Here is a 27,217-nt window from a genome sequence, read left to right as displayed (position 1 = left end):
TTTCAGAGGGCAGTTAAGAGTCAACCACATTACTATTGGTCTGCAGTTACATGCCGGTCAGACCAAATAAAAATGTCAGATTTCCTCCCTTAAAGGACATTGGTGAACTAGATGTTTTTTTACAACAATCAATGGTAGTTTCATGATAATCATTATTGAGACCAGCTTTCAATTTCAGATTTTTTAATTGAATTTAAATACCACCAGATGCACTGTCCTGTATCCCCAAGGCATTGGCCTGGGCCTCTTGATTACTAATCCAGTGCATTACACTATGCCACTGTCTCCCACTAAGTCATGCATCCTTCTGAATTACCCGGGAAAAAGAGGAGCCTGTAGTTCCCCATTGCCTTCTCCATGGCAATGCATCAGCCAATTAAAGGTGACTTGCCAACCTGTGGTTTACATTATTGAGATTGTTTGAAATTTGGCATTCTTGCATTTGTCCTGATGAGTGCAGCAATATGTTTCTTTTCCGCAAGATTCAAGTTCTGTTGTGGAACATACATTTTCCATGGCTCTGCGGTGTAATATAAGTATAATGGTTTGAGGCTCAAAGATGTTTCTGCAGAGACATTTGCCTGGAATACAATAGTGTGCGCTTACCAATGGTGATATAAACGTGCAGCTGTGTAATTCATTTGACACTGGCTCATAGTACAATAAAGCAATTACCTCACATGTTATTTCCAGCACAGAAATTAATTTCAAGAGCGATCAATAACAAACATGTGATGTTCTGGGATACATTAGCCATATAAACTATATATGTGCTGTTTTCTGGATTAACTGGGATCGTAATAAAGCTGATGGAATCCTCCACCCGTAGAAACTAGGACTGACTCACAGAGAAAGAGTACAACTGCTGAATTTGATGGAATGGCTGGATTGCCATTTTCTTGCTTGAAAGAAAAAGCATTTCTTTCGTTCAACGCACTGGATGTGTTACCTGTTGGTGGTTTATTAATTTGGAAGCGCTGGCACTCCTCTACTTACTCACTCTAAAGAATGTTCTTCATATCTGAGTGCCAACTGATCATTCAGCCATTTTTAGTGGCATGTCTAAGAGCAGAACCGTCTTGTTGATGCTGAGCACTCAGCAGCTTGGCTGATATTCTCTCTCGCAGCCTCAGGAGATGTCGTCTAAGGTGGCATCCTTACTGTCACTCCAGCTAGGACCAATTACCACGGTGCACTCCAGGGTTCGTACCTGATACTTTCTGAACTGTATGGGTTCAGTTCCTTATCAGGAAGTGAATCTATCCAAGGAAGACCCCAAACTGACATTTGTATTCACAAAATGATTAATCCTACTAAATTGGAAAAGTGATCATTTCCCAGGGATGGCAGTTACAACAACATCTTAGATTTAGACATTTAGACAAAGTATTCCTTTAGATCAGTTGAAGGTTTTTTAGACAGGATGTCCACGTGTATACACTCTCTCATCATATTCGATTATTTCTCCCAAGAAAGGCACCTGTTGTAACGTGGACCTTTATAAACTCGGTTTTAATGGCCTTCCCTCTAATTATTCAACTCTATTCATCGTTGGGTGAAAAATAAGTCTTATTTCACTTCTCTAACTTCCCAACTTCTAAATAACTTGAGTCGCCCAATATTTCAAATATTGCCAAAAAGAGAGAGATGCTTTTGGAGCTTGTCTTGTAACAATTTATGCTGCATGAGGAAAGGTTGCTGATTGGTTGGCCAGTCAGCTCTGATTAGTCGAGGCATTGCCCTGGAGAATGCATTTGAGACCAATTGTTCCATATGTTTTTGTTTACTTTAAAAAGGTGCAAAGCCTGGACATGTTCCTTCTGCTTGAAGAAGGACTTGCATACGAATATTTGTAGCTTCTAGCAAGCATAAGTTAGCCACATTGTGAGCTGATAACATTAAATTGGTTGTTAGTGCAATTCTTAGTGCCCTTGCATGGCCAGCCAATCAGCATCCTTTTCTCATGCAGTATAAGTTGTTGATTCCTTTGAAATTTGGCATTCTTGCATCTGTCCCGATGAGTGCAAGATGAAAACCTTCAATGGCCTGTCTCTTTTTACAGCAATACTCAAGTTCTGTCCTTCCAAGCAACTATTTAAAATATTCACAATAGTGAACAATTTCCTTGAATCAATTTTGAATCAAGATTTTAAATCATCTTTAAAATAAATGTATGCACTGCCAAGACTCCTCTTTTCTAAAGAGAATAGGCTGAACTTTAACCTTTCTCTGTAGCTTAACATTTTGCTCACTTCTGTAACTTCTCACGGGCAAATTTGCATTCAGCGAAAGGCTCAAAGCATTGTGATAGTAACCTGATAACCTGTTTTGGTGATTTGGTTGAGGGACAAACATTGTCCAGGAAACTGAGAGAATTCCCCTGCTCTCCTAATAATAGTCCCATTGGATGTTTTACATCTGCAGACAGCACCTCATCCAAAAGACCACTAACAGTGCTGCATTCCTTCAGTACTACACTGAACTGTCAGCCTAGATTATGCATCAGAGTGGATACAGAATGTTGTTGAGGCATCGTTTGTCTCACCTGCCTCTTTTCTGGAAGGCCCACTGATCCACCTGCCAATCAGGCAGTGGCAAGTCCCGCGCTGGGCCTTCCCCTAGAATCATGTCCCCCGGGGTGGAAGTCTTGCCGACTCATAGCTGCCAGCCAAAGACTGACAGCTCTTGTGCTCAGCAGCTTCACTGGGGAGGCAATGGTTGCTGTTGGAAGCACAGGAAGGCCCTCCCCGATATCTAGTCCCTCAATCGAGCCCCCCCCCCCCCTCCCTCCCTCCCAGCAGCTGACAACCTGGCCATCTGGTTTTAGCTACTGTGGACAGTACTGTCGATAGGCCACAGCATTAATACCAAGGGCGGCGGAACAATGCCAAGTGGTCATTCATTATTGATGCAGGAAGGTCGAGAATGGGCCTTCCCACCAGAACTTAATTCTGGTGGTGGCAGGAAGAAGGATGGGATTCCAGTCCACCACTATGGCGCCAAATTAAATGCCCTTCTCTCCTCCAGACTAGCCAGTAGAGGAAACAGAAGATTCCGCCCTGAGACTTGAACCCAAAATCCACTGAATCAAAAGGGAAGAACATTACCATTGAGACTCAAGGTTCAATCCAGATGCACAGGGCAGAGAAAAGTCACCTCTGCAGAGGGGAGGGTCAGAAAATACAATAACGTGAGAAAAGACTAATAGATGTATTCATTATATCCTCGAAAGTGATGACATTCCTGCTTTGACTAATGTCAATGAAAAATTCAGTGTGTTGTTTAGGCAAGGAAGTATCATTTTATTCTCTTGCACGTATCAGAGTTTCACACCTTCATCTCTTTTCTGATCACCACACTTTACTTTGTTTAACCTCCACTCCCCCTTCTTAGTTCCTTTTCCATACTGATTTTCTATTTATTCTGATTGAATTGCATCTGCAACTCATTGACCTAATTATTATTAAACAACAACTTGCAGACATATAACACAGAAAAAGATCTCAAAGCATTTAGAAGAAAGGGAATATAACAATAACCTGGATAAAGCTTTTTTTTAAAAATTTGGTTACAATGAAGGGTGGGATGTTCTGCCCCTCTCCTCATGGGTTTTGCGGAGGCAGTCCGCTATTAGTTGGCGGCAGGATCTTCTGGTCCCGCCGCCGTCAACCACTTTTCCTGTTTTTCATATCCTCCACCAGCGGACAACCTGCGGCAGGAGGCCAGCGATGGCGGGAATGGCCGAAAAGTTTCAGTCATTGTTCCCATGTCCCCATTTTCAGTCCACAAGCTCGAAGATGATGTTTGCTCCAAACCAACACAATTCAAATGTAGCGGATCATGCATTAGGCTGGTACATTAAATCTAATAATATTCGTTATTAGTATCCCGGTAGAAAAAAGAACAAGGGTCGCTCTTTTTTGTTTTACTCTTCAACTATAGAATGTAACCATATGATTTCTGAAATATTAAATGGGAGAGATACCACAGAAAAGCAATCAATTTGAACCAATTACATTGCTTATTGCTGGTTTGTACGTCACAATAGGTTTTGGGCCCCGGTGAATATGTAGCTATAACAAACATAATACATAAAGAGCAAAATAGTTGATGCAAAGATCATTGAACTCACCCATAAAATGAATCATTTCATGTTAGAAATTCCTGAAAGAAATTTCTTGTCCCTCTTTCTGTGGCTGTGGTTCCAATTCTGCTTCTGTCTCTGTTATAAATTTCACTTTCGTCTTGGGTGTTGAGGCTTTCCAGCTCCTGTGGACACGTTCTGTGTTTAAAAGAGGGGTAGAGAAAATGACATGTTATCAAAGTTGTTGTGGAACTACAATGCCCTGAGTGCACTGTGGTATAACCTTGTCACCTGATAACCCAGTACTGAATGATTCGTCATGGTCAGTTTCTGTGGACAAACGTGGTGAGAGAAAAGAGAAGGGTGCACCATGGAAAGATCTAATTTACTTTGCTCCTGCGGATCTACAAGAGCCAAGAGTTCACCTTGACAACCTGTGTCAGATGAGAAGCAGAAGCTCAATATGTTTGTAACTTAAATGTTCAAAGAGATGGGGGAAAGGCGTCCTTATGATTTTCCCGACTCGGTGATGCAACAAGACCGTTAAATCTCGCAAGAAACCTCATGCATGATTTGCAACACTCAAAACGTCTCACAAGATCTAACGAGATCTCACAAGAGTCGCGATTTCGGCCTTAAGTGAGCCATTAGGCTAATTTTAATAAGTCGCCGCCCGATTCTCCCAAGGCCCGGGAACGAACGCCTGTGCCTGGGAGGCCTCGCATGGCACCATTTAGCACTGGTCCGCACAAATGTGGAGGAGTAACAGTACCTGGTCGGGGTCTCCCAAGCCATCAGAGGCCCCGGGGTGGTGGTGGGGTCTCCCAAGCCATCAGAGGCCCCCGAGTGGTCAGGCTCTGGGCAGGGTGGTACCCTGGCACTCTCGCTGCCATCCCAGAACCTTGACACTGCCAGGGTACCTGGGTGGAGCCAGGCTGGCTGTGGCACTGCCAGGCTGGCAGTACCAAGGTGCCCGGGTGCCAGGTTGCCAGGGATCAAGCCTAGATGGCCTGCCCTTGAGAGGTGGGGTGAGGGGGGGCTTGAGGAACCCCTGAGAGGTAAGTGGAAGAATTGGAGGGGTACAGAGGCCATGGTGGGGATTCCAAGCAGGGTTGGGAGATTGGGGTTAAAATTAGTAAATGTTCAGAATGTTCTGCCTGGACTGAATTGTGGGATTTTAATGTTCTCAGAAACCTACAACTCGATTTAGACAGGATGTGATGCAAGAAGACTCCTGAAGGGTTAAACAGGAGAGACGGAGATTTGGCTTGGCTGTCGGACACAACTTGTGAAAAATACCCTCCAGGACATATCGGCACTGACTCACGAGAATTTGGAACGTTGTTGTTCAGACACAGCATTTAAAAATGGCGGGCTGATCTCTTCCTGCACTGAGGAGCTGAACTCGTCAGCACAGGAAGTGAGGTAAGTGCGGTCTCGGCAGGGTGATCCTTTCCGAGGCCAAAAAAAAGTCCCGTTTGATAACAGAGTCATTCTCAGCACCAAGGAACACGCCACTATTTGCATCCAAAACAGGACTCTGTTATTTGGGTGTTATATCAGATCCTCTGTCTGAGACCTGTAACTTTCAGTATGAATAAGGCATATAATACCATATCATTATGAAAATATTGTTTTATTAAACTTGTTGATCACTCTGGTAAACAAACTGCTGTTTCATTTTTACGACTGTCCGGTCTTGGCAAATACTGGAAAAAGCTGATGATCTCAGACTAGCTGTGACCAGTGCCACTGGAGATCAACTAATCATTAGCCATTTACAAAAGCAGAAAAGTCCATGATTATGCTTCACCCTATGAATTTTAAAAGTTCAAGTTTTCTACATTTTTGAGCCAATTTTCTATCCAGTGTTTCTACAGCACTGCAAATCCATCTAGCTGCCTTCAACTGACATTAATAGGACTGCAGTAACTTCCGTGATACCTTATTGTCCTATTAATACCAGTGATGTGGCCCCCACCGTTACGAAAGGAGCCTACCGCCACGGGTCAAGAGCCCCATATTTGCTGGGGCAAGGTTTGCCTCCCACAGTGTGTGACTTATAATTTTTCAGAGAAGACTGAATGTGCATATAAAGTGGATAATGGCCGTGGAACTGCCAAGTTGAGATGTTATTTAAATTCCCCACTCTTCCACTTTAGGGCGGAAAGCCTGCTGTCTCGGAGTTGAAAATAATTGGTGCTTGCAATTTCAAATTATGTTTGTTGAGATAAGCCAAGGGCTATCAATATAGTATTATTACTGCTTGACTGTTTCACAATCTATCATTATCGCAGTGTGAGGGGGCTATAAGTGCAGTTTGATTGACGGTTCCAACAGGCTATTAAGGGATTCGCTGCCTCTGATATGGAGCTGTGAACACAAATGTTTATTTTTATAAGGGATTAAGAACAAGGCAGTAGATTGGCATAGGTGCTGTAAGAGACCATGGGAGTGGGTAGAAAAGCATAGGTTGGCATGGATGATATGAGGAGCCATGGGAGTTGACTTGAGGAATGTGGTGGCACAGATGGAGCATGGGGAATTGTGGGTGGGGAGGTGTTGCAATTGAAGGCTTGAGGCCTGTTTTTCATTTTACTGTTTTTATTCCAGCTGGGAAAATGTCCAAGAGCATCAAGAAGATCCTTTTTAAAACCTCTGCTCAGTACTCAAAAACTCCTCGGCTCCCTCTGCACCCTTTCAGGGAGCAGTGGGCTCAAATCTCACACACACTCACCCAGAGCAAAAATCCAGGGGGTGATTCTCCAATATGGAGCCCAAGTGTTTGCGCCGTCGTGAACGCCGTCGTGGGGTACGACCGATTCTGGCCCCCATAGGGGACCAGCACGGCGCTGGAGTGGTTCATGCCGCTCCAGTCTCCCTTCCCAGCGCCAAATGGGCGCCGCGCAAACTCGCGCATGCGCAGTTGGGCCGTGCCAACCTGCGCATGCGTGGGGGACTTCTTTAGTGCGCCGGCTCCGACTCTACATGGCGTCGGTGTCCAGGGGCCGGCTGCGCTAGAAAATAGGCCCGTGGGGGGGGGGGAGAGAGAGGCCGGCCCACCGATCGGTGGGCCCTGATCGCAGGCCAGACCCCATCGGAGGCCCCCCCCTCCTCCGGTGAAGGAGCCCCCCTCCCCGCCCCACAGGCCTTCCCCCGACCGTTCGCGCAGAGTTCCCGCCGGCAGCGACCAGGGGTGGACGGCGCCGGTGGGACTCTGTCGCATCGGCGCAGCCGCTTGGGCAAACCGGGCCAGAGAATCGGCGGCCCCGCCGATTCCAGCGGCCCGCAGCCGGTGCCGCGCCAGACGCGCTCGCGCAAATGGCGGCGATTCTCCGCACCTCGGAGAATCGCGCGCCGGCATCGGGGTGTCGTGGCGCGGTTACGCCGATTCTCCAGCCCAGCGCGGGGCTTGGAGAATCGCCCCCCTAGTCATTCATTTTCCTGACTTGGCACACCCGAATTCAGAGTGAAAATCCAGGCCTAAGTGTGCCATAGTGCCCCATATTCAGGCTCTTCCTATCCAACATGTGGGAGCTGAATGTCATTTAGATTTGTGGAGAGGAGGGAACATGCAGTTTAATATATTATGTTAATGCATGGTCAGCAGTAAGTCTGAATCACCATGTTACTGTACTAACTCCAGACGAGGTGATGTGAGTTCCCAGGATTGGTTGAGCAGTGCACGGAAAATACTTCTCATGCTATTAATCTGAACTAGCATCTTCCACTTATTTCCCTCTTATCTTTCCTCATGGCCTCTGTAAGCTCGCTTTGTCCATGAGAACCACCTCCAGATCACTCAAATCGATGCCTATCAAACAGCTGATTATCCAGGTTCTCTTTCCTGTCCCTATAACTGGTATAATTAATAATTCCATCTGCTCAGGAATTGACTCTTCCACTTCATGCTCTAATCACCACCCATTGCAAAAAGAACCCCACAATTGATCCCTTTGTCTCTGCAGACTAGCTTCTCATCTCCAATTTCCTATTCCTCCCCCAAAGTCCTTGAATGTGTTGCCTTTGCCCAACTGCCACACAAATCCACAGGTCTTTCCGTTCCTCCACCGTGGCCTGCAATTGGCCAGCGGTGGGATCTTCTGGTCCCGGTGCTGTCAACAGGTTGTCTAGTTGCTCGCATCCACCGCCACTGTGGAACCCGCGGCACAGGTCGGGGGAGGGGGTCGCTGTCAGCAGGACCAGAAGATCTACTGGCAGGACGGTTGGAAAATTCCAGTCCATGTATGAACCCCTTCAATCAGGGTCCATCCCTACCGCAGCACTTAAAAATATTGGCCCCGATTTAATGGAAATGGAACAGAGTCCCATGTCGAGTGCGTTTTGCTGGCTGCTTCACAGCGCTAGCAGTGCCGAGAATGACCCTGCTCTTAAACGGGCCTCAGAGAAAGTTGCCCCGCCAAACCCACATTTAGTACCATTTCCTGCACTAACCAGCTCCCTTCGCAACTGCAAGAAGATATCGGGGCAACATTTTTAAATGATTCCTCAAACTCGAGACCCCCAGCCGAGGCCCCAAGACCACCCCCCCCCCAACTCACTTCTAAGGGAGTAATTGAGCCCCCAGCATCCCACCTCATAAGGGCAGGGCACCCTTGGGCCCAATCCCGGCAAGCGTAAGATGACACCTGGGCCCTTGGTGTTGACAGCCTGGCCCACTGGCAGTTCCCCTGCCAGGTTGGCAGTGCCAGGGTGGCACCCAGGTGATACTGCTAAAATGCCAGGCTGGCAGTGCTACAGTGCCCAAGTGGCATTAGGGGTGCCAGGATACCACCTTGCCCAGAGCCTGACCACATTCGGGGCCCCTGATCGTCTGGGAGACGTCCCCAAGTGCCGGTATGCCTGGTCCACGTTAGTGGAGACCAGTGCCAAACAACCCTCGCTCGGGGGTTCTGAGGTGCAGAGGTCAGACCCGTGCCTTGGGTAACTCCGGCGAAAGGGTAGTCAACTGAGCCTGATTGCACACTTGAATATGCAAGTTCATTCGCCCATTGTGGGCGGGATCCAGATCGTGACACTTCGCAAGATCCCGTTAGATCTCGCAAGGCATACCAAGCTGGGTAAATCTCCATTGTCAAAGTCGCAAATAACAGCCAGTGTGATCATAACCATAACTAACTATCCCTCCTCATCCTTGTTGACCTGTCCACAGCCCTTTAACATGATTGGTCACATTGGGTTGGATTCTCCGGTCACACCCGCCCTGCGACCGGAAATCTCCGCCCGAGGTCAATGGGCATTTACATGGCCATTTTGCAGCGGGCGGGGCAGAAGAATCCGGTCCACTATCTCCTTTGTTACCTCTAGACTCGGCTACTCTAACACTCCTGTCCAGCTTTCATTTTATTAATTCATGGAATATGGGGGATTCTGGCTTGGCCAGCGTTTATTGCCCATCGCTCTTCGCAGATGACCTGCTCTTGTATATTTCGGACCCGTTGGAAGGGATGGGGGAATAATGCAAATCTTGGGGGAATTTGGCAACTTATTGGGGTATAAATTGAACATGGGGAAAGGTGAGATGTTTGCGATTCAGGCAAGAGGACAGGAGAAGAGACTAGAGAGCTGCCGCTTAGAATGGTAGGAAAGCGCTTTCGATATCTGGGAATCCAGGTGGCCAGGAAATGGGAGGTACTGCACAAGTTAAACCTATCCCAGTTGGTAGAGCAAATGGAAGGGGACATGCTTCCGCTATCACTGGCAGGGAGGGTCCAGACCATAAAAATGACGGTCCTCCCCAGATTTATGTTTGTCTTTCAGTGCCTCCCCATCTTCATCCCGAAGGCGTTTTTCAAGCGGGTGAATAAGATTATTTTGGGCTTTGTGTGGGCGGGTAAAACCCCGCGAGTGAAGAAAGTGTTGCTGGAGCACAGTCGGGGGGGAGGGTGGGTTGGCGCTGCCGAATTTCTGCAATTACCACTGAGCGGCTAATAAAGCCATGATTAGGAAGTGGGTAGTGGGGGAGGGGGAGGCATGGATGCGGATGGAAGCGGCGTCATGTAAAGACACCAGTCTGGGAGCATTGGTAACGGCACCTCTGCGTTACCGCCGGCCCGATACTCCACAAGTCCGGTGGTGGTGGCGGCTCTGTGGATCTGGGGACAATGGAGGAGATATAAGAGAGTGGCGGGAGCATCGATTTGGACCCCGGTTTATAATAATCACAGGTTTGTACCGGGTAGGCTAGATGGCAGGTTCCGGAGTTGGCAGAGGGCAGGAATTAGAAGGATGGGGGATCTATTTATAGACGGGAGCTTTCCCAGCTTGAAAGCTTTGGAGGATAAATTTAAATTGCCAGCAGGGAATGGTTTTAGGTATTTGCAGGTGCGAGACTTCCTGAGAAAACAGGTGCCGGCCTTTCCGCTGCTGCCGCCACGGGGGATACAGGATAGAGTAGTTTACAGTACCTGGGTGGGAGAGGGGAAAGCATTGAATATTTACCAGGAGCTTTCGGGGCGGAGGAAACTGCGGTGGAGGAGCTTAAGGGCAAATGGGAGGATGAGCTAGCAGGAGAGATAGAGGCGGGTCTATGGGCGAATGCCCTAAGTAGGGTTAATACCTCCTCATCATGCGCCAGGCTTAGCCTGATACAATTTAAGGTAGTCCACCGGGCACACATGACAGTGGCTAGGATGAGTAAGTTCTTCGGGGTTGAGGGTAAGTGTGCGAGGCCCGCGTGAGGCCCAGCAAATTATGTCCACATGTTTTGGGCATGCCTGAAGCTTAGAGGGTTTTGGCAGGATTTTGCTAAGGCAATGTCCACGGTACTAAAAACACGGGTGGTGCCGAGTCCGGAGGTAGCGATCTTTGGAGTGTCGGAAGATTCAGGAGTTCAGGGGGCGAAAGAGGCCGACGTCTTGGCCTTTGCCTCCCTGGTAGCCCGGAGACGGATCTTGTTAATGTGGAGGGACTCGAAGCCCCCGAGTGTAGAGACCTGGGTTAGTGACATGGCTGGTTTCTCAGTCTCGAGAAAATAAAGTTTGTCTAAGAGGGTCAATGTTAGGGTTCTCCCGGTGGTGGCAGCCGTTCGTCGACTTTCTCAGGGAAAATTAATATGTCAGCAGATGCAGTATTCCGGGGGGCGGGTGGGGGGGGGGGGGGGGGGGGGGGATTTTACCATGTTGATGTCATTGTTTATGTTACTGTTATAAAAAATTTCAAATACCTTAATAAAATATTATTTTTAAAAAACATATGAGGAATCATTTCAATGCCTAAATGAAACCTACTTGTAAAAGGGTCGATGTAATGACAAGATAGTCGGCAAGTACATATTTGTAGATCAATGTATGTACACATAGGAGTTGCCAACCTGCCCAGTTAGGAGGTTAGCCCTGTGTCTGATGTGGTAAGCCCCTTGGGTTTGTTTGAAATCCTTAAAATTATTGAGGTGCTGTGTCAGTGTTTATGGGCATTTGGTTCTCGGTGCAGCCACTCATACCCAATGATTAACAAGAGGAAGTCACTTGACGCCGAATTTATATTTATGGTGCCTTCTGTTAGAGGTAGGCCCAAACCACAGCCTTGCATGACAAAGGGGAAGGTGCCAGTTCCTCCAGTAATAGGAGCTCCTACAGCCTGCAGGGCAACTTTAATTCCTGGCCACTGTCAGCCTCCTGAATTTGGTTTCTGAATTGTTGGGCTGAATGGACTTTCCCGTACATGAGGAAAGGTTCTTGAGCTAGAAAATGATAGCCACTGTCCTGACTTTCAAAGAAGAGAGTGTTGTCGACAGGGCTCACTGCACAAATGACCCAGAATATGTCGGGAAAATAACAGGCTGTACACACCCTTATTAGTATGAAAATAATTGTGGTAAGAAAGTTGACTTGAGTTGCAAATCTCAAATTATTGAACGATGTGTGTCAATCTACTGTCCCCCCCCCCCCCCCCCCCCCCCGCCCCCCCCACCCCATGAGTTTCAAACAATTGCTGCATTTGCACGGTTAGAACTGATTAAGCTTGCCACAGAAAGCTTAACAAGAAATGTAGAAACCATCTTACTTGTGAGTTTATACTCTTGCAATGCCATTCAAATACGGAGACCCAGAAAGAGAAACATTGAAACTGTGGAGTCTCATTCCTACAGGTAGTAAATGTTGATTTAAAATTTCACACCTCTTTTCTAATTTTTCTTTCCTGTCTCTTTTATTTCCTCTATTTCCTTCTGCATCCTTCCTCTGATTAATTTAAGGAGATAGATAAGGAGATAGACAATCCTGTTTCCTCTTTCCAAGGGCCGGTGCAGACTCGATGGGCTGAATGGCCTCCTTCTGCACTGTAAATTCTATGTTGTACACCGAGGTCCCAGATTCCCCATTCTTCTTTCCACACACTCATCAACTTCAAAATTTGAGCTGACAGTCAAGAAAAAGCAGTCTAACTAATGGGGCAATTTACTCCAGTCAATTGTGGTCCATCATAAACGAGGCGGCTTCCAGAGCACCAGGCGCTAAACCTCACTTGCGAACGGAGTGCCGTTGTCCGTGACCAGCACCTCGAGGAGGCCATACGTACTGAAAGACAAACGCATCTTCTTAATTGTTGCGCAGGACGTTGTGCCTACCATCTTATGCACCTCTAACCATTTAGACTGGGCATCGATTAATAGAAGGAACATGGATCCTTGAAAAGGGCTGGCAAAATCCGCATGCAAGCGTGCCCAAGGCCGCCCTGGCCATTCCCAGTGATGTAGGGGAGCGGCCGGCGGAAGCTTCTGATGCTCCTGGCAAATGGAGCAGTTTTGGCCACCTCCTCAATGTCGGTGTCGAGGCCTGGCCACCAGACATAATTCCGGGCCAACATTTTCATTTTGGTCACACCCGGATGCCCATTGTGCAAGTCCCTTAGTATCAGCTCCTGTCCTTTTTCCGGGACAATCACACGTGTCCCCCACAAGAGGATGCCGTCTTCCATGCTAAATTCTGACAGCTTGGAGGAAAATGCCCGCAACTCACCTGGGAGCTGTCTATGCTGCCCACCTTACAGGACTATGTGCCGAACCTTTGACAGGACTGTCTCCATCTGGTTCCACTCACGGATCTGTGATGCCATGACAGGCAAGGTGTCCATAAAAATTTAGGGTTGCAACCACCTCACCGGTCGTGGGGGTCGACATGGGGCCGGTCGATAAAGGCAATCGGCTCAGTGCGTCAGCATTCGCTATCTGGGTCCCTGGTTTATGCTCCAGAGAATACTCGTAGGCAGCGAGCAACAAAGCCCAGCGCTGGATCCGTGCGGAATTAATGGGCGGCATTGGCTTATCCTCTCGGAAAAGTCCCAGCAGAGGCTTATGATCAGTCACGATAGTGAAGTGGCGGTCATACACATACTGGTGGAAGCATTTCACCGCAAAAACCACTGCCAGGCCCTCCTTCTCGATCTGCGCGTACTTCTTTTCCGCTGCAGTCAATGTGCGGGAGGCGAAAGCTATCGGCCGCTCGGCCCCGTTCTCTATCTTGTGGGACAGGACGGCCCCAATACCATACGGGGATGCATCACATGTGATGAGCAAAGGCTTTCCAGGATCATAGTGGGTTAGTAACCCAGACAACGACAATTGTTGATTTACCCGCCGGAAAGCGGTTTCTTGCGGCTGACCCCAAACCCAGGTGTGATTCTTCTTTAGCAGAAGGTGCAACAGGGCCAGCGAGTTGCCAGATTGGGGAGGAACTTCCCGTAATAGTTTACGAGGCCGAGAAAAGAACGAAGATGCGAAGTGTCAGTCGGGGCAGGGGCCTGTTGAATTGCACGCACCTTCTCTGCGACGGGGTGCAAACCTTCGCGGTCCACCCGATAACCCAGGTAGACTACTTACTTCGCTTGAAAGACGTACTTTGGGCGACGTAAATGGACTCCAGCCTCTGAAAAGCGTCTAAGGACGGCCTCCAAATTTTCCAAATGTTCCTGCTCCGACGTCCCTGTAATCAAAATGTCATCTAAGTAGACAGCGACACATGGTAAACCTCTCAAGATGCCCTCCATGATGCATTGAAAAATAGCGCAGGCAGAGGATACCCCAAAGGGCAATCGTTTATATTCATACAGGCCCCGGTGTGTATTAATAGTTACATGTGGCCTTGAGGCAGGGTCCAGCTCCAACTATAGGTAGGCGTGACTCAGATCTAATTTTGTGTACGAGAGTCTACCTGCAAGCTTCGCTTGGAGATCCTCTATGTGAGGCATTGGATATCGGTCGAGCCGGGAAGCCGTATTCACTGTAAGGTTATAGTCGCCGCACAAGCGAACTGTGGCATCTGGCTTCATTAAAGGTACAATTGGTGCTGTCCAGTCAGCAAAACGGACAGGCCTGATAATACCGAAGGTCTCCAAACGAATGAGCTCCCTTTCTATTCTACCTTCTCGAGCAACGCGTAAGGCACCGGGCGTGCCCGGAAATAGCACGGCGTGGCTCCTGGTTCGACTTGGATATTGACTACAGCCCCTTTTATTTTCCACAAACCGGGCTGGAATACATCTGGGTACCGTCCTAGCACCTCAGTCAACCCTCCAGAACCTGTTTGGAGGATGTTCTGCCACTGCAGCCGCAAATGGCGCAACCAGTCCCGACCCAACAGGCTGGGCCCATGGCCGCGCACCACGATAAGTGGTAAACACCCCTCCTGGGTCCATAAACAACAGGGGTCATCGTAGTTCCTGCAATGTCCATTGGTTCCCCCTTGTAGGTGGCCAACTTGGCATGTGTGTCAGTTAATGTAAGGGTCTGTATACCCTGCTTGATGTGGTCGAATGTCCTCTGGGTGATCACAGAGACCGCTGCGCCAGTGTCCAACTCCATCTCAAGCGGGTGACCATTGGCCCGTACGGTCACCTTAATGGGGGCCACACATGGAGCTGCCACACAATGCAGCTGCAGGCAGTCATCCTCCGTCTCCACGTCCTCGGGGGTAATCGCCGCAAGTTCATCCAAATGGAAGGTACGGCCCCTGGGCTGGCCCCAGTTTCTGTCGGAACGACGGCACGCCCCCAGGACCGGCGTCCACGACGGGGTCGGCGCCCATAAGTCCAACACGGACATGGCTCCTCATCCATTGGTTCTGGAGAAGGCTCCCTTCGGGGAGGAACGTCCGACGGCCACTGGCGTCGATCCGGACGTCGTCTCGTCCAAGGTACCGCCGGGGTGCAGGGAGACGCTTTTGGATGGAAGGGGTTGCGCCCCAAGGCATGCACCTCCATTCCCTGTAGCTCCTGCACTCCCCGTTCTGCGTTCTCTCGGGACAATACTATTTGAATGGCCTGTTGAAAAGTCAATGTTGGCTCAGCTAACAACTTTCTCTGGGTGGCCACATTGTTAATACCGTAAACCAAATGGTCGCGTAACACTTCTGACAAGGTCTCACCATAGTCACAGTACTCCGCAATCCTGCGTAGCCTGGATAGAAACTCTGCAAGGGATTCTCCTAGGGTCCTCTCAGCGGTATTAAACCGGTAACGCTGGACTATCATGGATGGGGTTGGGTTAAAATGTTACCCCACTAAGTTCACAAGATCATCAAACGCCTTGGTGTCCGGCACAGCTGGGTACGTAAGGCTCCTAATCACCCCAAACATATGCGGGCCGCAGGCGGTGAGCAAAATGACCACCTGGCGCTCGTTTTCGGTGATGTTGTTTGCCCGGAAATAGTAACACATCCGTTGTGCGTACTGGTTCCAGCTTTCCAGCGCAGTATCAAAAACATCCAAACGTCCGTACAGAGGCATGGTGAACAGAAAACAAGTTCCAACAAAAATCCAGGGAGGTGGCTTCAGCAGCGTAGACAGCTATTCACTTTAACCTTCGTCGCCAGTTTTGTGAGGGCCACAAAGAATCCAGCACGAGTTGAAGGATAGAAAGAAATAATATTTATTTACAATAACATATATATAAACAGCAGCAGTAACTCTAGCTAGTTCCAAACTGGGCAGCTTTGTTTATGCAGAAAATCTGCTAATGATTTCTCCGCCCCCTCTTTGGGGAAGCTCATACTCCCAAAGGATTGTGGGATTGCCATTAGTCCCCAGCCAATGGTAAGCAGGCAGGTTATAACACCACTTCAAGCAGAAACTTCATGAAACATAAATGTAGCCAGTCTTTTTGCAGCTGCAGGATACTCTCCTAACTTGACAGCAGACTGCTGAATTCAGGTATGTGCATCACAGCAAGCCAACAGCTCTGCCAGGTGAAAGTACACAAATAGAAAAGCACCCAAGGCTGCATTTCTTTTTTGTTGCATTCTTACGACGTGGCCATCGCTTGGCAAGACCAGCATTCATTACACATACCGCTGAGTGGTTTACTAGGCCGCATCAGAGGGCAGCTTGTGCGACTAAGGCCAGACTGGGTAATGATGATTGGCCCATTCCCTGAACTGCATTAATGAAACAGTTGGGCTTTGCCAACAAACCGGCAGCTTTTACTGATACCAACTTCTAATTCCAGAAATGTAAAGAAAAACTGAATTCAAATTCTCAAGCCGGCACGGTAAGATTTGAACACACACTCTCTAGATTATTCATTCAAGTCGCTGGATCACGAATCTAGTTATATCGCCATGACGCTACACATCACCTCAACTGCACGCCCAGTGTGAAATACCATAATTGCACCCCAACAGTCTGAAACCAAGAAAAGAGTTTTTTTTTTTTTTTTTTTTTTTTTTTTCTTTTTTTTTTTTTTATAAATGTTTTATTGAAAATTTTTTCCCAAACAACAATTTTTCCCCTCTTACAAAGCAAACGCAACAATAACAATACAGAAATTTTAAACAATACACAAGTAACAAAACCCCTTTATCTTTGACCTAAACTAAACCCCCCCTCCCCCCCCCCCCCCCCCCCCCCCCCCTGGGTTGCTGCTGCTGGTCATCTGTCTTCCCTCTAACGTTCCCCTAGGTAGTCGAGAAATGGCTGCCACCGCCTGGTGAACCCTTGAGCCGATCCTCTCAGGGCAAACTTTATCTGCTCCAGTTTAATGAACCCCGCCATATCATTTACCCAGGCCTCCAGTCCGGGGGGTTTCGCCTCCTTCCACATGAGTAGGATCCTGCGCCGGGCTACTAGGGACGCAAAGGCCACAACGTCGGCCTCTTTCGCCTCCTGCACTCCCGGCTCTTCCGCAACTCCAAATAGAGCTAACCCCCAGCCTGGTTTGACCCGGGCCTTCACCACCCGCGAAATCACTCCCGTCACTCCCTTCCAATACCCTTCCAGTGCCGGGCATGCCCAAAACATATGTGCGTGGTTTGCCGGGCTCCCGCCACACCTCCCACATTTGTCCTCCACTCCAAAGAACCTGCTCAATCTTGCTCCCGTTATGTGTGCTCTATGTAGCACCTTAAATTGAATCAGGCTAAGCCTGGCGCATGAGGAAGAGGAATTTACCCTGCTTAGGGCATCAGCCCACATACCCTCCTCTATCTCCTCCCCTAGTTCTTCTTCCCACTTTCCTTTTAGTTCGCCCACCGACTCCTCCCCCTCTTCCCTCATCTCTCGGTAAATCTCTGACACCTTGCCCTCTCCGACCCACACCCCTGAAAGCACCCTGTCCTGTATCCCCTGTGTCGGGAGCAATGGAAATTCCCTCACCTGTTGTCTAGTAAATGCCCTCACCTGCATATATCTCAAGAAATTTCCCCGGGGCAACTTATACTTTTCCTCCAATGCTCCCAAGCTCGCAAAAGTCCCATCTATAAATAAATCTCCCACCCTCCTAATTCCCAACTGGAACCAGCTCTGAAATCCTCCATCCATTCTTCCTGGGGCGAACCTATGGTTGTTCCTGATTGGGGACCCCACCAGGGCTCCCCGCACCCCTCTCTGTCGCCTCCACTGTCCCCAGATATTCAATGTTGCCGCCACCACCGGGTTCGTGGTAAACTTTTTAGGTGAGATCGGTAGCGGCGCCGTCACCAGCGCCTCTAAACTCGTCCCTTTACAGGACTTTCTCTCCAGTCTTTCCCACGCCGCTCCCTCACCCTCCATCATCCATTTACGTATCATTGCCACATTGGCGGCCCAATAGTAATCGCCCAAGTTCGGTAGTGCCAATCCTCCTCTGTCCCTACTACGCTGAAGGAACCCCCTCCTTACTCTCGGAACTTTCCCTGCCCACACGAAGCTCGTGATGCTCCTGTCTATTTTATTAAAAAAGGTCTTCGTGATTAGTATAGGGAGACATTGAAATACAAATAAGAACCTCGGGAGGACCATCATCTTAATTGCTTGCACCCTGCCCGCCAGCGATAGAGGCTGCATGTCCCACCTCTTGAAGTCCTCCTCCATTTGTTCTACCAACCGTGTCAGATTAAGTCTGTGCAAGGTTCCCCAGCTCCTAGCGATCTGAATCCCCAGGTATCGGAAGTTTCTTTCCACTTTCCTTAGAGGCAAGCCTTCTATCTCTCTACTCTGGTCCCCTGGATGTATCACAAATAATTCACTCTTTCCCATGTTTAGCCTATACCCCGAGAAATCCCCGAACCCCCTCAAAATTCGCATAACCTCTATCATTCCCCCCGCTGGGTCCGACACGTATAACAATAGGTCATCCGCATATAACGAGACTCGGTGTTCTTCTCCCCCTCTAATCACCCCTCTCCATTTCCTGGAGTCTCTCAACGCCATGGCCAGAGGTTCAATTGCCAACGCGAACAACAATGGAGACAGCGGGCATCCCTGTCTTGTTCCCCTATATAGTCGGAAATACTCCGATCTATGTCGACCTGTAACTACGCTTGCCGTTGGAGCCCCATAAAGAAGTCTAACCCAGCTAATAAACCCGTTCCCAAACCCAAACCTCCTTAACACTTCCCATAAATACTCCCACTCCACCCTATCAAATGCCTTCTCTGCGTCCATTGCCGCCACTATCTCTGCCTCCCCCTCCACTGGGGGCATCATTATCACCCCTAATAGTCGTCGCACGTTAACATTCAGTTGTCTCCCTTTTACGAACCCTGTCTGATCTTCGTGCACCACCCCCGGGACACAGTCCTCTATCCTCGATGCCAGTACCTTTGCCAACAATTTGGCGTCCACATTCAACAATGAAATGGGTCTATAGGACCCGCACTGCAACGGATCTTTATCCCTCTTCAAAATTAACGATATCGTCGCCTCCGACATCGTCGGGGGTAGCGTCCCCCCTTTCCTGGCCTCATTGAACGTCCTCACCATCAACGGGGCCAACAAGTCCACATATTTTCTGTAATACTCCACCGGGAACCCGTCTGGTCCTGGGGCCTTCCCTGCTTGCATGCTTCCCAGTCCCTTAATAACCTCGTCCACCCCAATCGGTGCCCCCAGGCCTACCACCCCCCGCTCCTCCACTTTCGGGAACCTCAATTGGTCCAGGAACTGCCGCATCCCCTCCTCTCCCTCTGGGGGTTGAGACCTATACAGTTCCTCATAGAAGGTCTTGAACACCTCATTTATCTTTCCTGCCCTTCGCACCGTGTCTCCCCTTTCGTCTCTAATTCCTCCTATTTCCCTCGCTGCTGCCCTCTTTCGCAATTGATGAGCCAACAGGCGACTCGCCTTTTCCCCATATTCATACCTCCTCCCCTGTGCCTTCCTCCACAGTACCTCCGCCTTTCTGGTGGTCAGAAGGTCAAATTCCGTCTGGAGTCGTCTCCTCTCCCTGTACAATTCCTCCTCCGGGGTCTCTGCAAATTCCCTATCCACCCTTAAAATCTCCCCCAGTAATCTTTCCCTTTCCTTGGCCTCTGTTTTCCTTTTGTGGGCCCCAATGGAGATCAGCTCTCCTCTGACCACCGCTTTTAGTGCTTCCCATACCACTCCCACAGGGACCTCGCCGTCGTCATTGACCTCCAGGTATCTCTCAATACACCCCCGCACTCTTGCACACACTCCCTCATCCGCCATCAGTCCCACATCTAATCGCCAGAGTGTTCTCTGCTCCCTTTCCTCTCCTAATTCCAGGTCCACCCAATGTGGGGCATGATCCGAAACCGCTATGGCTGAGTACTCAGCTTCTTCCACCCTAGAGATCAACGACCTTCCCAAAACAAAAAAATCTATCCGGGAGTACACTTTATGGACATGGGAGAAGAAGGAATACTCCCTAGCCCTAGGTCTAAGAAATCGCCATGGATCCACTCCCCCCATTTGGTCCATAAACCCCTTAAGTACCTTGGCCGCTGCCGGCCTTCTTCCGGTCCTTGAGCTGGATCTATCTAGCCCCGGGTCCAGCACCGTATTAAAGTCCCCTCCTAAAATCAAGTTTCCTACCTCCAGGTCCGGTATACGCCCCAGCATCCGTCTCATAAATCCCGCATCGTCCCAGTTTGGGGCATACACGTTAACCAACACGACCTCCATTCCCTCCAGCCTGCCACTCACCATTACATATCTACCTCCGCTATCTGCTACAATGTTCTTTGCTTCAAATGCGACCTGTTTCCCCACCAAAATGGCCACCCCTCTATTCTTTGCGTCCAGTCCTGAGTGGAACACCTGTCCCACCCATCCTTTCCTTAGCCTAACTTGGTCCGCCACCTTTAGGTGCGTCTCTTGGAGCATAACCACGTCTGCCCTTAGTCCTTTCAAATGCGCGAGCACTCGGGCCCTTTTTATCGGTCCGTTCAGGCCTCTCACGTTCCACGTGATCAGCCTCACTAGGGGGCTACCTGCCCCCCTCCCGTGTCGACTAGCCATTACCTTCTCTAGGCCAGTCCCATATCCCGCCTCCGCGCTCCCGCTCGCTCCCCCAGCGTCGCACACCATCCCCGCCCACCCACTCTTTAGCCATTTCCTTTTGGATTTCCGCAGCAGCAACCCAGTTGTCCCCCCCCCCCTTCTCCCTCCCTCCTCCCCTCCCCGCTAGATCTCTTTCTAGCTTGATTGCTCCCCCCATATTACTTCCGTAAGTCAGCTGACTTCAACTGACCCCGGCTACTCCTGCTCACTCCTCGACCTCCCCATGTGGGGAACTCCCATCCGCCTTGCGCCTGTCTTCCCGCCTTATTCTTTCTGGTGCGGGAACATCCCTTTACCTGACCCGCCTCTTATGGCGCAGCTCCCTTTCCCCTCCCCCTCCCCTTCCCCATTCTCCAACTATGTCCCGTCTTTCCCCCCTCACCGGCGCCCACATTTCCCCAATGTCTCCCCCCTTCCCTGTTTACTTCTCAATTAACTTCCACCGTAACATTATCAATAACATTTCCTGCAGCATCAGTCCCTCAGTTCCGATCCAATTTCTCTTCTTTGATGAAGGTCCATGCTTCCTCCGCCGTCTCGAAATAATGGTGTCTCTCCTGATACGTGACCCATAGTCTTGCCGGCTGCAGCATCCCGAACTTCACCTTCCTTTTATGCAACACCTCTTTGGCTCGGTTGAAGCTCGCCCTCCTTCTCGCCACCTCCGCACTCCAATCCTGGTATACCCGTACCACTGCATTCTCCCATCTGCTACTCCGCACCTTTTTAGCCCATCTCAGGACCTCTTCTCTATCCTTAAGGCGGTAAAATCGCACGATTATCGCCCTGGGTGGTTCTCCCGCTTTTGGTCTTCTCGCCGGAATCCGATTTGCCCACTCCACCTCCAAGGGGCCCGTAGGGGCCTCAGCACCCATCAGTGAGCTCAGCATCGTACTTGCGTACGCTCCACAGTCCACTCCTTCCACACCCTCAGGGAGACCCAGTATCCGAAGGTTCTTCCTTCGCGCTCCATTTTCTAGGGCTTCGATCCTTTCAGTACACTTTTTATGAAGTGCCTCGTGCGTCTGTGTCTTAACCGCCAGGCCCAGGATCTCGTCCTCAATATCTGTCACCTTCTGCTCCACCACACGGAGCTCTGTCTCCTGGGTCTTTAATGTCTCCTTGAGCCCCTCAATTGCCTGTAGCAACGGGGTCAGCACCTCCCTCTTCAGCAGCTCCACGCACCGTCTCACAATTTCATGCTCAGGCCCCCATGTCGCCTGCGCTTTCTCCGCCGCCATCTTGTACTTCTCTCTTTCTGACCCTTTGGTCGACGATTCCTCGCGCTGCAGCCGCCGCCGCCGGTTTTTTCCTCCTTCGTTTGGGGGGGACTCCCTTCTCACACGCCCCACACCGGGTTGCGTCGTCGAAAAATTCCCCGTTGAGGCTCTTAAAAGAGCCCGAAGGTCCGTCGGAGCTGGAGCCGCCGAAGCGTGCGGCTAGCTAGGCATCACCGCAACCGGAAGTCCCTTCAGTGGCCTTGATGAGGTCTTTTCACAGTTGTTCCCTCTGCTGCTAGAATTCACCTTTGATACAGGCCCTCAGGTCAGCTTGCAGCTTTAAGCTTGCCCTTCCCCCGCCTGCATGCTGGAAATGGCCCTGTTTATCCTGTAGTTGCAGCCAAATCTTTCACTGTTTCTGCGTGTGTCTGGCAACCAAGAGACATACCCTTCCTGGGGGACACTGTCGGGGGAATATTGCCGCCTTCTTCCCACACCGGGAAATGTCAAACAAATGCCGTGGGGGCCCTGTAAAAGAGCCCAAAAGTCCGTTCCAAGCAGGAGCTGCCGAATATGCGACCTAGCTCTGCATAGCCGCACCCGGAAGTCCAAGAAAAGAGTTTTAATGTGACATCCGAGGAGTGACTCTTCTATGACAGCAGCACTAATTTCCTTGAATGCACTGCCCTCAAGGGTGGAGGCAGCGAACACGATCAATCATTTCAGAACTGGGTAGGCACTTAAGGAAAATAGATTTGCTGGGCTTGGGGGGGGGGGGGGGCGGATAGAATGGGGAAATGGGACTGACTGGATTTCTCTATGGAGAGGGCGCCATGGGCCAAATAGGCTCTGCTTCTATGCTATAATGATTCAGCAACTAATTAGAATGGATGGAAAAATCACAGGTGCATACCGGTGATTTCCCAAGATATACTTCCTGTAGACCCTTGGGGAGAAGTGGATTGCAGAATCTCCCCAATGGAATCTCCCCATCTCAGCTACCAAAGTGTTCCGTTCTCTGCTTGGATATCTCTCTGAATGAGATCCAATTATTTTTTTCTTCCAAAAGTCATCGCAACTTTGATTACCTTCTCTTGCTTTCTCCCCGGTGGGCCCGAATGTGGAGGGGCACTGGCCAGTTGAATCGCAATTCATGAAACAAATCCAAGCCTGTTAGTAAAGCAATGCTCAGGTTTCTCTCTTTAAACCTAAAACTAGTTCTTCCTCTTATACAATGGGCCCGATTCTGTGCTCCCCCAGCCGCATGTTTCTCGGTGGTGCACTGTGTTGCACTGTTTCGGTCCCAACAGCGTCGCCAATACTGTGGGTATTTCTATTTATCTTAATGAACCACAAGCCTTCCCTTATATCGATCAAATGACCACACAACCAGTTAGTTAGCTCAAAAGATGGTTTATTTACACACAATATTTACTACGAGTTAAACTACACCTATCAGCTACAATAACCTATAGTTAACTTCAGGGCGACCGGCACTGTGCAAATGGATGAGGCCTTTATCTGGATTTCACTTGGCTGGTTCGAAGAAATGACTCTGTCTCTGCTGGGCCCAACAGCCAGGTAGCGATCGTTGGTCTTGAACTTGGCTGGCTGTTCCTGCTGCAATTGGGTTGGCACAGGCCAGATCCAAAATAGACAGAACACATGGCGGTGTCCACTTTTATCCCTCTGGGATTTTGCGTTCTTTGGGGCGGTCCTTAACCTTGGACCCAATAGTTCGACAGGGCTCTGATCACTCTCTTCGATTTCGGCCAATAAAAGGGCGGGTGCCTTGGCAGCTGTGCGGGTTCTTAGCGGTCATTGACCTTGGCAGTTGGGCTTTCTGAGTAAGGGGAGTGCCACCGATCAGTCTGTGGCTGTACCGGTTGCTAGATTGGAGTTCTATTGTCCTGGGAAAATGGGCCATTGAAATGCAAACGAGCGAGGGTTTCGATCAGGTCTGGTTACCTGTGTTTCAGATACACATAGGCTGTGTATCTGTCTGAGTCCTGGGGGGGCCATAATTTCCATGGTCCTTTGCAGATGGCCATCTTAGATGGCTACAGCTGCTTGCTGGTGGCGGGATTCTCTCTTCCCACCGCTTGTCGATGGGATTTTCCATTGAAGCCACACCACGCCGCTGGGAAAGGAAAACCCCACTGGCCGGAGATTTCCAGACAATATCTGACAATAGAAATATATGCCATGATGCCATGCTATGTCTTGCTCCATCACTCAAATCAGTTTCGACTTAGTATTTTTCATAGAATTTACAGTGCAGAAGGAGGCCATTCGGCCCATCGAGTCTGCACCGGCTCTTGGACGTCTTTGCATTATACATGTTTTTTAAATGCTCATTAGGGGCAGAAAGGGAGCTGTAATCTGCCCTTGGGGTCCACAGACAAAACAAAGATAATAAGTGCATTGTATAAGAGCTATCAAATTGGTGGATACTTGAATTCACTTTTAAATAATAAACAAGGGAAACATAGTCAACATTTTTAACATTAAAACCTTCTCTCTAACATTTCTCACTTTGACTTACTTTTTTCACTGTTAACCTTTTTACCTCAACCAGAGCCTTGTAACAACTAGCATTTATATATCACCTTTTAACATCGTAAAATGTCCAAAAGCACACTGCAGGAGTAGATCAGACACAAACAGATGTAATTACGACAGGAAACCAAATGTTTGGACAGACAAGGGTTTTAGAGAATGTCTTAAAGAGAGATTCAGGGAATTAAATGCCTAAACACCTGAAGACACAGCCACCATTGGTGTGACGAAGGAAATCAGAATGCACAAGAGGCCAGAGTTGAAGCAACACTTTGCTGGAGAGCTGTGGAGTTTACAGAAAAACGGCGCGATGTCCGCCGACTGGCGCCCAAAACGGCGCAAATCAGTCGGGCTTCACGCCGCCCCAAAGGTGCGGAATGCTCCACACCTTTGGGGGCCGAGCCCCAACCTTAAGGGGCTAGGTCGATGCCGGACGAATTTCCGCCCCGCCAGCTGGCGGAAAAGGCCTTTGGTGCCCCGCCAGCTGGCGCAGAAATGACATCACCGGGCGGCGCATGCGCGGGAGCGTCAGCGGCCGCTGACAGCTTCCCACGCATGCGCAGTGGAGGGAGTCTCTTCTGCCTCCGCCATGGTGGAGACCGTGGCGGAGGCGGAAGGGAAAGAGTGCCCCCACGGCACAGGTCCGCCCGCGGATCGGTGGGCCCCGATCGCGGGCCAGGCCACCAGATCGCCCCGCGCCCCCCCCAGGAGCCCGGAGCCCGCCCACGCCGCCTTGTCCCGCCGGTAAGGTAGGTGGTTTAATTTACGCCGGCGGGACAGGCATTTTAGCGGCGGGACTTCGGCCCATTCGGGCCGGAGAATCGCGCGGGGGGGGCCCGCGAACCGGCGCGGCGCGATTCCCGCTCCCGCCGAATCTCCGGTGCCGGAGACTTCGGCAACTGGCGGGGGCGGGATTCACGCCAGCCCCCGGCGATTCTCCGACCCGGCGGGGGGTCGGAGAATCTCGCCCCAGTTCTGAACATCAATGACTTAAAATCTAGAGATTTGGTATTACATAGTATTAACATTTACACACACAACTACAGTATCACAGTTTAGTGGGTTTAGACCATGAGGTCAGTGGGTAACAGAGATTTAGATCAGAGGCATGCACACTTGAACTGCTGCAATGAACCTCTCCAGCAGTCTAGTCTCTCTATATGATACCCTGGTCCATTCCTCAGTCACCAAACACCCTTCCCATAGCACCTTCCCATGCAAACGCAGGAAATATAACAACTGCCCTTTTACTACCTGACTCCTCACCATCCAAGGCCCCAAACACTCCTTACAGGCAAAGAAACAAATTATTTGCAACCTCCTTCAATTTGGTAGACTGTATTCACTGCTCACAATGTGGTCTCCTCTACAATGGGGAGACCAAATGCAGAATGGGTGACCACTTTGTGGAACTCCTCTGTTCAGTCCCCAAGGATGGCGCCAAGCTTCCGGGGGCCTATCAGCTTAATTCTCCACCTTCCTCTCACACTGACATCTCTGTCCTTGCCCTCCTATGCTGTTCCAGTGAAGTTCAACGTGAGCTCGAGGAACAGCACCTCATCTTTCAATTAGGCACTTTACAGGCTCCCAAATTCAACAATTTCAAACCATAACCCGTGCCACCTTTTGTTTCCTTTTCTTTGTATGTTTCAGCTTTTCCCTCATTTTTTCTTCAGTAGCCCAACTGCTGTGAGCAAATCTTTTGTGTCTTTTCTTGCCCCATCACCATTTCCTGTAAGACTAACTTTTCTATCATTCAATCTCTCTTACCAGAGACCTTCCTTTTGACCTGCCCACTGTGGTGATGTGCATCAATGTAAATGCATGTAGGCTAGCTAGACACTAGAGGGAGCACCAAAGACATCACACACACACACTCAACCAATAGATCAGGTTGATAGGACACGACCAATAGACATTCACGATACACATGGAGGTGACACGACCACAGGGGGGCATTACACCAACCCATATATAAAGGACACCACACACATGATCTGCCTCTTTCCAGTGGAGACAGTCAGTGAATAGAGACACAGGGTTGATTCAATATTACACCCACCACGTGGATTGCAGCAGCTGGTTAGTCAGTCTGGGTAGCTATTGTAGGATTAGCAGTAGCATTGAACCCGAGTAATAGAAGTGTAAATAGTTTAATAAACGCGTTGAAGTTATCGCCACGTCTGAACCTTCCTTTGTCAAGTGCACCACAAGGAAGCCGCTTATGTTACACCTACAACAGAACAAATCACCCACCCACCCCTTGCTTAAAACCTATTTCATCTCCAACTTTTCCCAATGCTGCTGAAAGGTCGCAGACCTGAAATTCTGGGGTACATTTTCCGATCCCGTCTGCCACAGGAATCGCCGCCAGCGTGATGGACAATTTGATGGACCATCGAAAGGTCCGTTGGGCACATGGTGGCGCAGTGGTTAGCACTGCTGCATCCGGCCCTGAGGACCCGGGTTCGATTACGGCCCTAGGTCACTGTCCGTGTGAAGTTTGCACATTCTCCCTGCGTCCGCGTGGGTTTCACCCCCACAACCCAAAGATGTGCAGAATAGGTGGATTGGCCACGCTAACTTGCCCCTTAATTGGAAAAAATAATTAGGTAATCTA

General features: G+C 49.6%; 1 protein-coding gene across 5 annotated transcripts in view; it reads right to left on the bottom strand.

Moving 5' to 3' along the window:
• Nucleotides 1-27,217, bottom strand: part of atxn1a (ataxin 1a) — a 470,336-nt gene that overhangs the window by 287,272 nt on the left and 155,847 nt on the right. For all 5 annotated transcript variants that reach the window (XR_011947847.1, XM_072509608.1, XM_072509607.1 and 2 more), the window contains exon 2: nucleotides 4,133-4,282. The gene's annotated coding sequence lies outside the window, so the exon portion shown is untranslated. The remainder of the gene's footprint in view (nucleotides 1-4,132; nucleotides 4,283-27,217) is intronic.

Source organism: Scyliorhinus torazame, chromosome 6, assembly GCF_047496885.1.
Source record: "Scyliorhinus torazame isolate Kashiwa2021f chromosome 6, sScyTor2.1, whole genome shotgun sequence".
Classification (NCBI taxonomy): domain Eukaryota; kingdom Metazoa; phylum Chordata; class Chondrichthyes; order Carcharhiniformes; family Scyliorhinidae; genus Scyliorhinus; species Scyliorhinus torazame.
The sequence above is the reverse complement of the archived record's forward strand: the minus strand, read 5'-3'. Positions and strand labels throughout refer to the sequence as shown.